This window comes from Bos grunniens, chromosome 17 (assembly GCF_055505025.1).
Source record: "Bos grunniens cultivar Pamir isolate PY7600 chromosome 17, Bosgru_T2T1.0, whole genome shotgun sequence".
Classification (NCBI taxonomy): domain Eukaryota; kingdom Metazoa; phylum Chordata; class Mammalia; order Artiodactyla; family Bovidae; genus Bos; species Bos grunniens.
The window spans coordinates 20,441,112-20,457,062 of record NC_141181.1 but is presented as its reverse complement, the minus strand read 5'-3'; the positions used below and the strand labels follow the sequence as shown (position 1 = coordinate 20,457,062).

The window sequence follows — 15,951 nt, the reverse complement described above, 5'->3', positions numbered from 1 at the left end:
TTCTCATTTGTCCCTTTTAATAAACTGAGAAAATAGTTTAAGAGAAAACTGTCAAAATATCCTTATTTTGACAAAGGAAGACGGAGATGCTTGGAAAATTTACTTTTGCTTCCCAGGCATACACCGTTAGTTTGTGCTTCAGTAACCTGGTTCTGCCTGGTTCTAAAGATAGCTCTGTGATCATCCAAGAGCACAACTGAGTGACTCTTAACCCCTCCTATTTCATATCATCCCAAGAGATGTGAATGCTAGCACAATGGCAGATTTTAAGTTTCTGTTCTGTTTTGTTTTAGTGGCTCTGCGTTCAGATAATCTTAAGTGCTGGATTTAAATCTTTGGCTGTAGAGGATGGTTCAAGAAGAGATGCATATTCCCATGCATGGATTCTCCATTCTTTTTCTTAAAAAGGACCTTGCATTTTCTCCACTATTATTTCAAAAGAAATTTCTTTTAACTATGGCTTAAAAACAGGAATGCAGTTTGGTTAGGGGAGTGACCATGTTGTTACCATGCAGAGATAATAGACAAATGAAAAAGAGTCCAAGTGGAAAGGGCGCGAAGGGTTTGGTGCTGACCTCACTCTCATGGTGCCAGAAGAAATGATTAACTTTGGAGGATCAGTGTCTGGATTAACAGTTGCTTCAATAAACCTGGGTAATGCACAACCAGAGTTCTCAGCAGCTCACAAAAGAAGAAATGGTTTATCTCATGCACCTGTGGGGTCTAGAAGGGCTGGTTAACCTAAATTGGGCTCAGCTGGGGCAGCTCTTCCCCACACATCCCTCATCTCCCTCTGATGAACTGAATACTTAAGGCAAGTCTTCCTCATGTAACAGCAGAGGATTAAGCAAGAGACTTGAAAGTTGCAAGGTGTCTTGAGGCGCCACAGACCCAGAGCGGATACACTATCATTTCTGCTATATTCTGTTTGCCCAAACAAGTCTCGTGATGGTGGTGGTGGTTTAGTCGCTCAGTCGTGTCCAACTCTTGTGACCCCATGGACTGTAGCCTGCCAGGCTTCTCTGTCCGTGGGGTTCTCCAGGCAAGAATACTGGAGTGGGTTGCCACCTCATGGCCAAGCCCAAAGTCAGAAGAAAGAAAACATACTGTATCCTTTTAGTAAAGGAGAAGCTACAAAGTCACGTGGCAAAAGGCACCTATAAAAGGAAAGGTGAAGCACGGTGGGCCCAGATGCCAGTTGTTGCAGCATCGCAGAGTAATCTCTGCTTGAGGAGAGAAGACTGAAGACTTGTTTGACTCCAAACCAGGAAGCTGAAGGATTTATGAACCAGGTAAGTCTGTTGAGTCTTATAACCCTCATGGCAAAAGTTCAGTTCCCAGTGGTTTGAGGAATATTCAGGCAACTGTGGTAATGTGGTTTGTAAGACTTAAAGAGTCACCGACACAGATGCTGTGTTAATTAAAAGATTAAGAGGTGTGTAATATCTTGGGCAAATGGATATTTTAGCATCTACACTACCCTCTCTCTCTCTTTTTTTTTAATGAGTAAAGAATTTTCTGAACTACAGAAATTACTGAACTATAGAATAATTAATATCTTATTAATTCAAACCTCTCCCATGCCCTCAGGCCTTTCATTTGGTAAAATAGCTGTAATCACTTATGACTAAAACTTCACATTTGTATTGTGCTTGAATTTTTATGAAATTATGTCACATCTATTATCTCAATGGATTCCAAATAACCCCATTACATGAAAAAGACTAAGATTAATCATGTGGAATTACACATGAACCCACCCACCTAATTGTGGGCACTTGGCTGGTTCCAGAATTGTTCAAACCCTGAAGGTCTCTCCCCTTCTCATTTCCCTCTCCTCTGAAGCCTCCTTACTCCACCTCTGTTCTTCAAGTCTCTCACTGCTCCTAACAACTACCCTAATTGGTTTTCAGCTTCCAAATGTTGTTTCCCAGGGCCCTCTTCCCTCTTGCATGTGTTTCTATTTGGTGGGGGAGAGAGCAAACAAGTGTTAGAGCAGAAACGAGGATACGAGTGTAAGCAACCATGCTTTCCTCGCCCAGGGTTCTGGGCTTCCAAGTGGATTTGCCCAGGCCCCATTTGCAAAAATTAGTTGGCTCAGCATCCTTTCTGGAATCAGAAGAAAAAAGGGGAAAAAAAATTACTGGTGGGGTGTGTGTGTTGGAAATGGAGTGCTGGCTATTTTTTCAAATAGTAAAAATATAGAATGAAGGTGAGTGTTTTTGCATTTTTTAAATAACATCTTATATGGTACATAACTATTTTTTATACTCTGGTCCTAGATAGTACTTACCCCTCAAAATGGGCGGGAAAGAGGCTGACTGGATCTTTCTTTAGCAGGGAATATTCATATCACCTTTAAAAAAAAAAAAAAGCAAAAACCAACAGTGGCCATGAAATTTCCACACGGGCTTATTTTGTATAGCCACTATGGATGTAAGCTCTGCAAACACTGTTGTAGTTGTTGGAAATATCTTAGAAACTATGCTATCACTCTGTATCAAAGATCACCGAGGTCTAGCCTGCCAGAATTGGTGGGCAGTAACAGTTACTTTATTATGTGGTGTCAGAGTTCCTTGAAAAAGGTGTGATTTTTTTTTTTTTTTTCTTTTTTACATTATCGGAGAACAAAGAGAATCATTATCTTTACAGTTATATTGCTGTGCTTCTAAGGGTTCTGTTTCATTCTTAATGGGTACAATTTGAGCTCCATTGGGGAGCTAGAGGGAGGAATTGCTTTCTTATTGTTTGAATTTGTTAGTCTTATGAATAAGAGCCCTTAAGTACAACATATATCTGTGTGTGCCTGGGTAAATGCTGAAATAGGTCTCTCTGAAGACTATGTCACTAAATAATTTGCTTCATGAACAACTGTTTTTTTTTAAAAGTACTGGTTATTATGGGATTTTGAGAGAATTTCTGGAAATAGTAGCAGCAGATTGTTTTTTAGCACAATTTTGTCTTTTAATGCTGAACATTCTTGAATCGTGAAATAGCCCACTGTTTACACAACACATTCAAAACCTGACTCCAGCACTCATGGACTCCAGCTCAGGGACTGTGGTATCAGCAGAAATTTTAAGAATAGATTTGCTAGAACTAAAATATTTTTATTAATGCGAAACTCTACATCTTTTTGCATGTGTGTTTTTCTGGTATTTAATTTTTGGAAAATGTACAGTTTTACCATAGAACATATGTATTATATTTATTAAAGGTGTGGATTATCTTAATTTTCTAGATATATAAAAATCTATTTAGCTACTTTTAAAATATCTTATAATGACAATAATGATAACCAGCAGTTATGTGACAATATACTACTAGTACATACTGGCATTATTTCCTCAACTTTCCCAAACATGTTAAGTAGTAGATATTTATTATTGTGTATACTTTAAAGAGGACTTCCCTGGTGGCTTAGATGGTAAAGCGTCTGCCTACAATGCGGGAGACCTGGGTTCGATCCCTGGGTTGGGAAGATCCCCTGGAGAAGGGAATGGCAACCCATTCCGGTATTCTTGCCTGGAAAATCCCATGGACAGAGGAACCTGGTAGGCTACAGTCCATGGGGTCGCAAAGAGTAAACTCCTATTTGGAGGCTTCCCCGGTGGCTTAGACAGTAAAGAATCTCCTTCCAATGCAGGAGACCTGGGTTCTATCCCTGGGATGGAAAGATCCCCTGGAGAAGGGAATGGCAGCCCACTCCAGAATTCTGAGTGACTAACACACATCTAACTCCTATACAGAGTCTGAGTCACTTTCCAAAAGTCACATAGTAATGTGAGAAAAATCCAGGTTTCAAAACCAGGGCCAGCTAGTGACATAGGTCACTTTTTTAACCACTATGCTTTATTAATACCCAGAATTGGGTGTGAAACTTTAGAGAAATATGAGTGCAGCTTGTACATTTTTTTCTTTATTCTATCCTAGCCTAAGAAATAGAAAAGCCAGTTGATCCTGGAGACAGTTCCTTTCACAGAGTTTGAGATAAATAAAACAATACCTTAAGTAAAAACATACGGAGAAAGGGTTTTCTTTTCTCCAACTATGTGAACACTCTCCAGTGTGTTCTAGCCTTCTATGTGGTAGAAAGATAGCACCAACTGTTGGACAAAAAGGAACTATGTTGAGAGGACAAAAAGGAACTGTGTCAAGAGGATAATGTCATCTCATCAGTGAAATGGAAAGCCATGACTCAAAGCAGTGGAGCCCGGGATGTATGGCCCCACCAAGAGCACGCTGTGTCTTTGGTCAGGGGATTATAATAGCTTCTAATGTGATTAAGGAGTCTACCTCAAAACAAAACAAAAAACATTATACCAGAGCCAAGGCTGGGCTGTCAGCTTGTGGAGATGGAGCCAACAGTGGGGCTTTTTATTCAGCAGCACACATGACAAAATTCAGCTCAAACCAAAGGGGGCTACATTTTAAAATGAGGCCTCATGGATCTCATTATTTAGTAAGGGGATTTCTGGGTATCGAGTCTTGTGCATAAAAAATCTAGGTGACCAGTTTTCCATGTGACAATTTATTCAATTAAAAAACCTGAGCAAAACAGTGCAAATGTTCTGGTAACTTTCACAGTTTTCTTTCTCTTATATCTCTTCTTTGTAAAAAATGATACATTCATTGACTAATAAATAAGCTTAATGGTAAACTTAGTCTAAAATGATGGTGTGATATGAAGTAAATTTTAAAAATTACATGTTGTCTATATTTGGTTAAATTTCTCTGATGGAAATAATAAAGTGAATTGAACCAGCACAGTCCCTGGAACCAGGAAAGACCCCTTTGCATGTGTCTTGACTCTGATGAACAAGCTTCTCTGAAAAGGAGTAGGTTTTAATTATTTAGCTGCTTCTATCACACAGATGCTCTCTGGGTAGAATTGTATAATTTTGCTTTCCTTAGTGATGCTGGAACCAGGTTATAAAATATGCATGTTTTATTTATTTATTTTGTCTTGGAATTAGTGGCTGAAGACTGCTTAATTTCATAACCATGAGCTTGTTCATTTCCTTTCCTGCCTTTCAGAGTGTGGAGGGAGATTTTTATACAGGAGCTTAAATTCTGTGATGCCATTTTGCTCACATTCAGTTGAATTTTTGCCAGGTGTTATGTTCAGTGCAGTCACTGCTGGGGATTGGGTGGGTGTTACTGAAAATTACTTGGACAGAAAAACAATATGTTGGCTCAGGACAGGCTGAGAAAGTGATGATGCAGAGGCACCAGGGAGTGCTTTGCAGTGTGTGGTGGTGGCTGGAATTCTTTCTGCATCATTTCCAACCCAAACATCTCCACTCAGAGCTTTGTCACTTTACAGTGACAGTATTATTTAGGCCAAACCTTCTTCAGTTAATAGCTTTAGACATTTCTCCTTGCTTCGCACCTACCTAATCCATTAATTTTTAACACTATTTAAAGACAGTATGTCTTGGTTTAAACATGTGAAAATCAAGAAATTAGCAAGGAATGTAGGATCTTGATGAGAACTTTTAAACAAAATATAAGAGCGGTAGCCAATAATAAAAATAGAAGCTTCTCTTCCTGTTTTGTCTCTTTTTTTTTTTTCCCCTCTACCACTTAGTATATGTCTCCGCTTCTCTCAGCAGGGTACATAAAGGGACCATCTGTTCTTTAGCTGTTTCTCCACATCAGTGACTTTCAAATCCTTTCCTTGAGTACTCTCTCACTCTTAGTTCTGGTTCCTTAATCCAACTAGTCAAACAGAATTACCCTTTCAGACTGAGTGCCTGCAACTTAGTTTACTTTTTTATAAACTTTAGAGATTTATAAACATATAAGTAAATTTTATGTATAAATAAATGCAGTTTTTATAAATTTATGATTTTTAAAGTTTCAAAGACAAGCATGTATTTTATAATCAAAGCCTTCCTGGTTAGCCTGGAACTGTCCAGTTTTGGTACTGAAAGGCTCGTATCCTGAGACACCCAGCAATCCCAGGTACACAAGGGAAGGTAGGTGGTCATCCTAAGAAGATAACAATAGTTCTAAACATCCTGGCAGCCAAGGCAAAGATGAAAGGTTGCTATTTATCATGTAACTCATTATTCGGAGGAATAAAACATATCAGTTCTTTTGTGTAACCGTGTGTGTGTGTGTGTGTGTGTTTGCTTGTTTTATTGCTAAATTACTAATTTTGAATAAAAGTTTGGTTAAGCATTATGGAGGAGGTACTAAATGATATTCAGCACTCTTGTCAGTTTCTCAAAAACAGTAAAAGCAACGACAAAATCCCCCCAAACCCTAAAACAAATATGAAACCTATAGGGCTAGTTCTTAGGTTGATTTTTTGGAAAAGGAAAGATCCAAGCCTGGATCTCACTAAATAAAAGTAATTCTGTGGGTATCTAAACAGCTGATGCCACTTTCTGGTAAGTTACATATATAAAATACTAAAGCAGTAAGTAACTAGTTTGTTTCCTTAAGATACTATCCTATGTGTGTTGAAAGTCGCTCTGTCATGTCCAACTATTTGCAGTGCTCAGGCCAGAATACTGGAGTGGGTAGGCGTTCCCTCTTCCAGGGGATCTTCCCAACCCAGGGATCGAACCCAGGTCTCCTACATTGCAGGTGGATTCTTTACCGTCTGAGCCACCAGGGAAGCCCATACTATTCTGTAACAATGATTTATCTCTGATAGATATTTTGCAGGACCTTGTAGCTCAGTCAGTAAATAATCTGCCTACAGTGCAGGAGACCTGTGTTCGATCCCTGGGTTGGGAAGATTCCCTGGAGAAGGAAATGGTCAACCCACTCCAGTATCCTTGCCTGGAGAATCTCATGGACAGAGGAGCCTGATGGACTGCAGTCCATGGGCTCGCAGAGAGTCGGGTACGACTGAGCCACTAACACTCACACACTAAGTAGCAGAGGTGGAGATTACTGTTTGGTATTTTAAACTGCTCATGACGGATCAACTGGTGTGATAGCTCAATGTTATCTAAAGCAGTGAGTCCGAAGTCCTAGGCCACTCAAATGTTATTAACACTTAAATTGAATTCCAGTACTTTTATAATAAATGCTTCTCAGATTTACTCAGAGCTTCCCAGTTAGCTCAAATGGTAAAGAATCTGCCTGCAATGTGGGAGACCTGGATTTGATCCCTGGGTTGGAATGATTCCCTGGAGAAAGGCATGGCAACCCACTCCAGTATTCTTGCCTATAGAACCTCATAGACAGAAGAACCTGGAAGTCTACATTCCATGGGGCTGCAAAGAATTGGACATGACTGAGCAACTGAATGCACACAAATTTACTCAGGTGGCTATCCATATTTTCCATCATTTTCTTGGCCTTTTTGATTCTCAAGATGAGCCTGATCTCTTAAAACTAAAAATTAACTCAATTTTTTTTTTTTTTTTTCCATTCCACATGTTTGCTGAGCACTTACTCTGGGCCAACTACTGTTTTAGGTACCAAAGATACAATGGGATACAGCAGACAGACATCCCTGCAATCACGCAGCCTCCAGTCTACTGGGCTGATATAGACAATAAGCCAACAAGGCAGTGATCTCCTTCAAAGAAAGTCCCACTGGGAAAAGGCCTAAAGGAGATGAGAGAGCAGGCCACGGAGATATAAGTGGAAGATCTGGAAACTAGTGCAGCTCTTTTGTGATACTGGTTTTCTTTGTACCACTATTCTCTATTATCCATTGGTTGGATATAGCACAAATAGAACAGTCTCAAGGCTTCAGTAAAATTTATTTTACACTTAAAACAATAAACTAGGCACAAGATTGGAGGCTTATATCTTCCCTGTATCAAAATTGGAAAACAGTTGTAGTTCTAGTAACTAAATTTTCCTGTTATAATCTTGTGGCTTCAATAGGGTGGTTTTATGAAAAATACTACTGGATTAGAGAGTCGGGAAACCAGGGTTCTGATTATGGCTACACTTCTAATAGATATGACAGAGTACAACCCATATTCTGATGTTCCGATATTCTGGTTCTGTTTATTTTTTTACATGTTAAGGAATATCAAGGTGTATCATACTGAAAATTCTAGTTCTTGAGTAATTAAGATTCTGGAATTAGACCAATTCAAATCATTACTCCACTATAGAGAATAGTAATGCATCTCATGACCACTCCCTTCCCACCTCATAAATGTACTATCCTAATACTTTGATGCTTAATCACTCAGTCATGCCCGACTCTTTGCCACCTTTGGACTATAGTGTTCCAGGCTCCTCTGTCCATGGAATTTTCAGGCAAGAATACTGGTGTGGGTTGCCATTTCCTTCTCCAGGGAATCCTCCCAACCCAGGGATTGAACTTGAGTCTCCTGCATTGCAGGTAGATTCTTTACCCACTGAGCCATCAGGGAAGCCCATGAAACAGTTAAAGAACACCCTAGAGAAGCAGTGTGCCATGTAGTGTAAAGCAGATTCCCAATATGTCTCTTTTTTATCATTTATTTTATTTTATTTTTTTAAGAATCCATCTTTTTTTTTTTAAACTTTACAAATTGTGTTAGTTTTGCCAAATATCACTCCCAAGATGATGTTACTTTCACCATATTGGCAAGAACTACAGGAGGCAATTAAGGACTCTAATCAGTTGACTTCAGGGTTAATAAAAGATAATTATCCTGGGTGGGCCTGACATAATCAGGTAAGACATTTAAAATCAGGATTAGAATTTCTGAGAGTTCAGAGAAGCCTTGAAGAAGCAAGCCTCCATGAGTTTTATAACTGCAAAGAATTTGATTCAGCTAACAATCTTATGAGCTTAGAATTTTTTTAAAGCCTAGTCAAGCCTACAGATGACACCTAAATCTTGGATGACACCTGGATTTCCATCTTGGGTCCTCTACTAAGAGTTTTACAACTAAGCTATACCCAGATTTCTGACTCAGAAAACTCTAGGATAAAAAATGGGTTGTTGTAAACCATTCAATGTGTGGTGATTTATTATGCAGTAATAAGAAATTAATATATCAGTAGAAATGGAGTTGCTACAATAATCCCATCTAACTTTTAAGAGATCAACATACACTGAAGACCAAAATCTCATTTACTATCATAACATAGGTAATTTCAGTGAATTTTCTTCTGATGAATTTCTAGACATAGATTTTTATTTTCCCAATACAAAGCATAAAACACCAACCAATGCGTCACCTGTGGCATTTGTTCTGCCTGCAGAGGACTGTGGGCCCATAGACTTTAGCAGATGGAAAGTTTGTGTGGTCAGCTAGGCTACACTTCCCTGTCAATACGCAGCTTTGAGGCTGCTGGTCAGTTATGTCATTGACACCTGTTTCCTACAGTTCTATAACTCAAAGTGGAAACAATTTTTTAACTTTTAGGACCAAAACGGAGGCACCAAACTAAAACTTAATGACATCCCACCTACATCTCAGTTGTAACTTTCTTAAGCCTTTCAGTGATTTGTTGAAACTCTCAAACCCTTGTATTATTTATTTTGCCTTACTGCTTTATTTTTAATTGAAGTATAGTTTATATACAATATTGTGTTAGTTTCATGTGTAGAGCATTGTAATTCAGTGTTTTTGCAGACTGTACTCCATGATAGATTTTCCTAAGATAATGGTATAATTCCCCATGCCGTACAGTATATTTGTTGCTTATCTGTTTTATATACAGTAGTTGGATTTGTTAATCCCATATTCCCAATTTGTCCCCCCAGTCCCACTTATCTCTCCCCTTTGGTAACACAGGTTTGTTTTCTATATCTGTGAGTCTTTCTGTTTTGCATAAGCATTCATCTGTATTATTTCTTTTTTTGGATTCCACATGTGATATCCTACAGTATTTATCTTTCTCTGTCTGACTTATCTCACTAAGCATAATATTCTCTACATCCATCCATGTTGCTGCAAATGGCAATATTTCATTATTTTATATGAATAATATTCCATTGTGTGTATGTGCATTTGTGTGTGTGTGCATATACAACATATATGTACACATACCAAATCTTCATAATCCAGTTTTCTGTTGATGGGCAAATGGGCTGCTTCCATGTCTTCAGTGTTCACAGAAACATTGTAAATAATGTTTCTGTGAACACTGAAGTGCATGTATCTTTCCAAATTCCTGTTTTCATTTTTTCTGGATATATACCCAGAAGTGGAATTGCTGGATCATATGGTAGTTCTATTTTAATTTTTGAGGAAGTTCCATCCTGTTTTCCATAGTAGCTATACCAACTTACGTTTCAACCAACAGTGTATGAGGGTTCCCTTTTCTCTACATCCTCTTCAAAATCAGTTATTTGTAAACTTTTCAGTGATAGCCCTTCTCACAGATGTGAAGTGATATTTTATTGTGGTTTTGACCTGCATTTCTTTTAGTCAGTGATGTTGAGGATCTTTTCATGTGCCATTTGCCATCTGTATGTCTTCTTGGAGAAATACTTATTCAAGGTATTCACATTTTTTGATTGGGCTATTTGTTTATATGAGCTATATGAGCTGTACTTACCAGTTGCATCATTTGCAAATACTTTTACCATTATATAGCTTGTCTTCTTGTTGATGTTTCTATTTGCTGTGCAAAACCTTTCAGGTTTATAAGCTTTTGGTTTTATTTATTTTGCCTTAGGGGACCGATACAAGAAAATATTTCTGTGATTGATATTGCATGTTCTGTGAATGTACTCTTCTAGGAGTTTATAATTTCAAGTGTTAAATTTGTCTTTAAGCCATTTTGAGTTTGTTTTTATATATGGTGTCAGGGAATGTTCTTATCTTATTCTTTTACATGTAGCTGTCCAGTTTTCCTAGCACTACTTGAGGAGATCATCTTTTCCTCATTGTATGTTCTTGCTTCTTTTGTCATAGATTAAGTGACTATAGGTGCATGGACTTATTTCTGGGTTCTCCATTCTATTCCATTGATCTGTGTGTCTGTTACTGTGCCAAAATCACACTGCTGTTTTGGTTACTATAACTTTGTAAGCTAGTTTGACTGTAGCTTTGTAAGATAGTTTGACATCCAAGAGGGTTATGCCTCCAGCTTTGTTCTTTTTTCTCAGGGTTGCTTTGGCAATTCAAAGTTTTCGTGGTTCTTTATAAATTTTAGGATTGTTTGTTCTAGTTCTGTGAAAAATGTCATGGGCTTTAGAAGGATCACATTATGTTCTGTAGATTTTACAGTATAGGTCTTTCACCTTCTTAAATGTATTCCTAGGTAATTTTATGCGGTTTTTAAATGGGAGTTCTTAAAATTTTCTTTCTGAAATTTCATTATTAGTGTATAGAAACAAAATAGATTTCTGCATATTAATCTTTTATCCTGGAATCTTGCTGAATTCATTCATTTCTTATGGTTATTAGATGGAGACTTTAGGGTTCTCAGGCAATGGCACCCCACTCCAGTACTCTTGCCTGGGAAATCCCATGGGTGGAGGAGCCTGGTAGGCTACAGTCTATGGGGTCACGAAGAGTCAGACACAACTGAGCGACTTCTCTTTCAGTTTTCATTTTCATGCATTGGAGAAGGAAATGGCAACCCACTCCAGTGTTCTTGCCTGGAGAATCCCAGGGATGGGGGAGACTGGTGGCCTGCCATCTATGGGGTCACACAGAGTCGGACACGACCGAAGCGACTTAGCAGCAGCAGCTGCAGCATATACATAGACTATCTTGTCACCTGAAAATAGTGCCAATATTACTTCTTCACTTCCAAATTTGGATTCCTTATATTTCTTATCTGACTGCTGTGGCTAGGGCTCTGTTAATAGAAGTTGTGAAAAATGGGCATCCTTGTTTTGTTGCTGAGCATAGCAGGAAGTCTTTTAACTTTAGTGTTGAGAATTATGTTAACTTGGGTTTGTCATAAATGGTCGTTACTATGTTGGGATATGTTCCCTCCATATCCATTTTTGAGAGTTTTTAATCATGAATAGATGATGAATTTTGTTAATTGCTTTTTTCTGTCTATTGAGATGATTATGTAATTTTTCTCCCTTTTTTTTTTTTTCTTCTTTTTGTTAATGTACTATATCACATTGATTTGCAAATGTTGAACCATGCTTTTGACCTGGGAATAAATGCAACTTGATCGTGTTATATTATCCTTCTCATGTATTTTTGGAGAAGGCAATGGCAACCCACTCCAGTACTCTTGCCTGGAAAATCCCATGGACGGAGGAGCCTGGTAGGCTGCAGTCCATGGGGTCGCTAGGAGTCGGACACAACAGAGCAACTTCACTTTCACTTTTCACTTTCATGTATTGGAGAAGGAGATGGCAACCCACTCCAGTGTTCTTGCCTGGAGAATCCTAGGGAAGGGGGAGCCTGGTGGGCTGCCATCTGTGGGGTTGCAAGAGTCAGACACAACTGAAGCAACTTAGCAGCAGCAGCATATATTTTTGGATTCAGTTCAGTTCAGTCACTCAGTTGTGTCTGACTCTTTGCGACCCCATGAACTGCAGCACGCCAGGCCTCCCTGTCTATCACCAATTCCTGGAGTCCACCCAAATCCGTGTCCATTGAGTCGGTGATGCCATCCAACCATCTCATCCTCTGTTGTCCCCTTCTCCTCCTGCCCTCAATCTTTCCCGGCATCAGGGTCTTTCCCAGTGAGTCAGCTCTTTGCATCAGGGGGCCAAAGTATTGGAGTTTCAGCTTCAACATCAGTCCTACCAAAGAACACCCAGGACTGATCTCCTTTAGAATGGACCAGTTGGATCTCCTACAGTCCAAGGGACTTTCAAGAGTTTTCTCCAACACTACAGTTCAAAAGCATCAATTCTTCTACGCTCAGCTTTCTTTATAGTCCAACTCTCACATCCATACATGACCACTGGAAAAACCGTAGCCTTGACTAGACGGACCTTTGTTGACAAAGTAATGTCTCTGCTTTTTAATATGCTGTCTAGGTTGGTCATAACTTACAATCCAAGGAGTAAGCGTCTTTTAATTTCATGGCTGCAATCACCATCTGCAGTGATTTTGGTTGGTTTGTTAATATTTTGTTGAGAGTTTTTGCATCTATATTCATGAAAGATATCAGCTTGTAATTGTCTTTTATTGTGGTGTCTTTGGTTTTGGTATCAGGGTAATAATGGTGGCCTTGTGGAATGACTTTGGGATTGTTCCCTCTTCTCCAAATTTTGGGAATAGTTTGAGAAGGAAAGGTATAAGTTCTCCTCTATATGCTTGACAGAATTCTCCTGTGAAGTCCTGTGGTCAGAAGCCTTGTTTGCTGGGAGGTTTTCTGTTTTAGTGATAAATTCTAGTGATCTACCTGTTCTAGTGACCTATGACTTCTAGAGATCTATCTGTTTAAATTGCCTATTTTGTCTTGACTCAGTCTTGCCATGCTGTATAATTTCTAGAAATTTTTTCCATTTCTCTAGATCATCCAATATGATGGCATATAACTGTTTGTAGTATTCTCATGACCTTTTGTATCTGGGTTATATCAATGGTTATTTCTCCCCTCTCATTTATTTTGTTCATTTGGGTCTTTTCTCTTTTCTTCTAGATGAGCTTGGCTAGAGGTTTACCAATTGTTTATCTTTTTAAACAGAAACAGTCCTTGATTTCATTGATCTTTTTCATTTTTTTCTTAAAACCCTGTTCTAAATATCTTTCTGCTTGAATTACTTAGTGTGGTTTATATTTTCCTAAATGATCCTGTTGCATAACAGTATATACTTGTGTGTACTTAGTCATATCTTGTGTGTACTTAGTCACTGAGTCATGTTGACTCTTTGTGATCCCATGGACTGCAGCCTACCAGGCCCTTCTGTCCATGGGATTTTTCAGGCAAGAACACTGGAGTGGGTTGCCATTTCCTTCTCCAGGGTAATCTTCCCAATCCAGGGAGTGCGTTGCCATTTCCTTCTCCAGGGGAATCTTCCAGACCCAGGGATCGAACCCACTTCTCCTGCGTCTCCTGCATTGCAGGCAGACCCTTTACCCATTGAGCCATCTAGGATGCCCCAATACATACTTACTGACACAGAAAAATAAGATCTAATTAGCACTAATCAGTTAGATAGCTAATTACTGTTATTTTATTAAAATCATAAATGAAAATATAAACAATTAAGATTTTTTATTTTTGAAGATGTGTTGGTACTTTCCCTGGTTTCACATTAGACTCATGGAGTCTCAAATGTTATTACATGCTGTTTATACATTTCTCATCTGCAAGAAATCTTTGGCAGAAATAAGGCAGTTTCACAGATTATGGGATGTGTTTACATACAGTTAGAGTAGCTTAATCTAGAATTCTCCTCACATCTTCTTACTTCCTACATTGTTCTTCACTTCTGAGAGAATCACCTCGGAGTGATGATTCACAACTAAAATGAACTCTTTAATATCTTCTTAGCCAGATAGTTAATTTAATGATCAGTACATATATATTTTTAGTTATTCTTTTTGTTAGTGGGTTTTACAGTTTTATAAGTAAAAATGTATAGGTAAATGTGGCATATGGAACATTGGGAAAAAAAAGAACATTGAGAAGTAAATAGATGTATTTATTTATATTGAGATATAGTTGACATATTGTATTAGTTACAATATTATAATGTTGTATACTTAGTTGTAAGTGTACAACATAATGACTAGATATGTGTATTGAAGAATGATCATCACAGTAAGTCTAGTCAGCATCCATCACTTTACATTATTTTATTTCTTGTGATGAGAATTTTTAAGATTTATTCTAACAACTTCCAAATATGAAATACAGTATTACTAACTATTTTCACCATGTCATTTCATTATGTCCTCAGGACTTATTTTATAAGTGGAAGTTTGTACCTCTTTGTCACCAGAAGTAATTTCTATAGTGTGATAGAGAGAGGGAGACCTCTTATCTCTTCTGAGACCCCTCAAATGCATATGTAGATTTCTAAATTTTCCCCTACTCTTTAGGACTCCCATGTTTGTCACACAGCTTTTGTGTAACTAATTCTATAAAGACAATATTTAAACATACGTCTCCAATTAGACTTTAATGTATCTACCCTTGCAGACTGAGAAGTATCGCTATGTATATTAAAACTGTTATAGTTTAACCAGCCTGCACTGAGACAGACTATCTTACCCCAACAAATACAAGAAATGGTTTTTCTCTGAATAGCCTCCATCTTGTGGTTGTGAATATGAAATCTACTGTTTGACAGGGTGAAGCATAACTGCTTAGCTATTTCTTTCAAGCTCCATATCCCCCTACAAAGGCCTATTCTTTGGGCCTGTAGTTCAGTTCACATCAGAAGAATGCAAATCTTTGATGTCTAAAGCTGGTTTAAGTACAGCACAGAACATGAAGTTTGTATCATTCTATGTGTATGCTGCAGTAGTCAAACAATAAATTCATGTCTTGAATAGGGATCAAAAAATTTAATAGAGACATCTTATTTAACACATCTGAAGTATAATTCATAAGAAAATCTGAAAGTTTTATAGTAAACCTTCTAGAAGAAAAAATCTTAAATGAAAAGTTTGTAATAAGAAAATTCTTATGTTTATGTGGCGTTACATTACATTTAACTAAATATCACCCTTGTTGACAAGCAGAATGAAGTAAGCCAGAAAGAAAAACACCAATACAGTATACTAACACATATATATATATGGAATTTAGAAAGATGGTAACGATAACCATGTATGTGAGACAGCAAAACAGACATAGATGTATGTAATAGTCTTTTGGACTCTGTGGGAGAGGGAGAGGGTGGGATGATTTGGGAGAATGGCATTGAAACACGTATAATATCATATAAGAAACAAATCACCAGTCCAGGTTCGATGCAGGATACAGGATGCTTGGGGCTGATGCACTGGGATGACCCAGAGGGATGGTATGGGGAGGGAGGTGGGAGGGAGGTTTAGGGTGGGGAACACGTGTATACCCGTGGTGGATTCATGTTGATGTATGGCAAAACCAATACAATATTGTAAAGTAATTAGCATCCAATTAAAATAAATA

At 38.1% G+C, this 15,951-nt stretch overlaps 1 long non-coding RNA gene across 1 annotated transcript in view; it reads left to right on the top strand.

Moving 5' to 3' along the window:
* Nucleotides 1-815: 815 nt before the first annotated feature.
* The window catches only part of LOC147355104 (uncharacterized), a 44,919-nt gene continuing 29,783 nt past the window's right edge, over nucleotides 816-15,951 (top strand). Inside the window, exon 1 of the long non-coding RNA XR_015144213.1 lies at nucleotides 816-1,292. This is a non-coding gene — a long non-coding RNA (uncharacterized LOC147355104). The remainder of the gene's footprint in view (nucleotides 1,293-15,951) is intronic.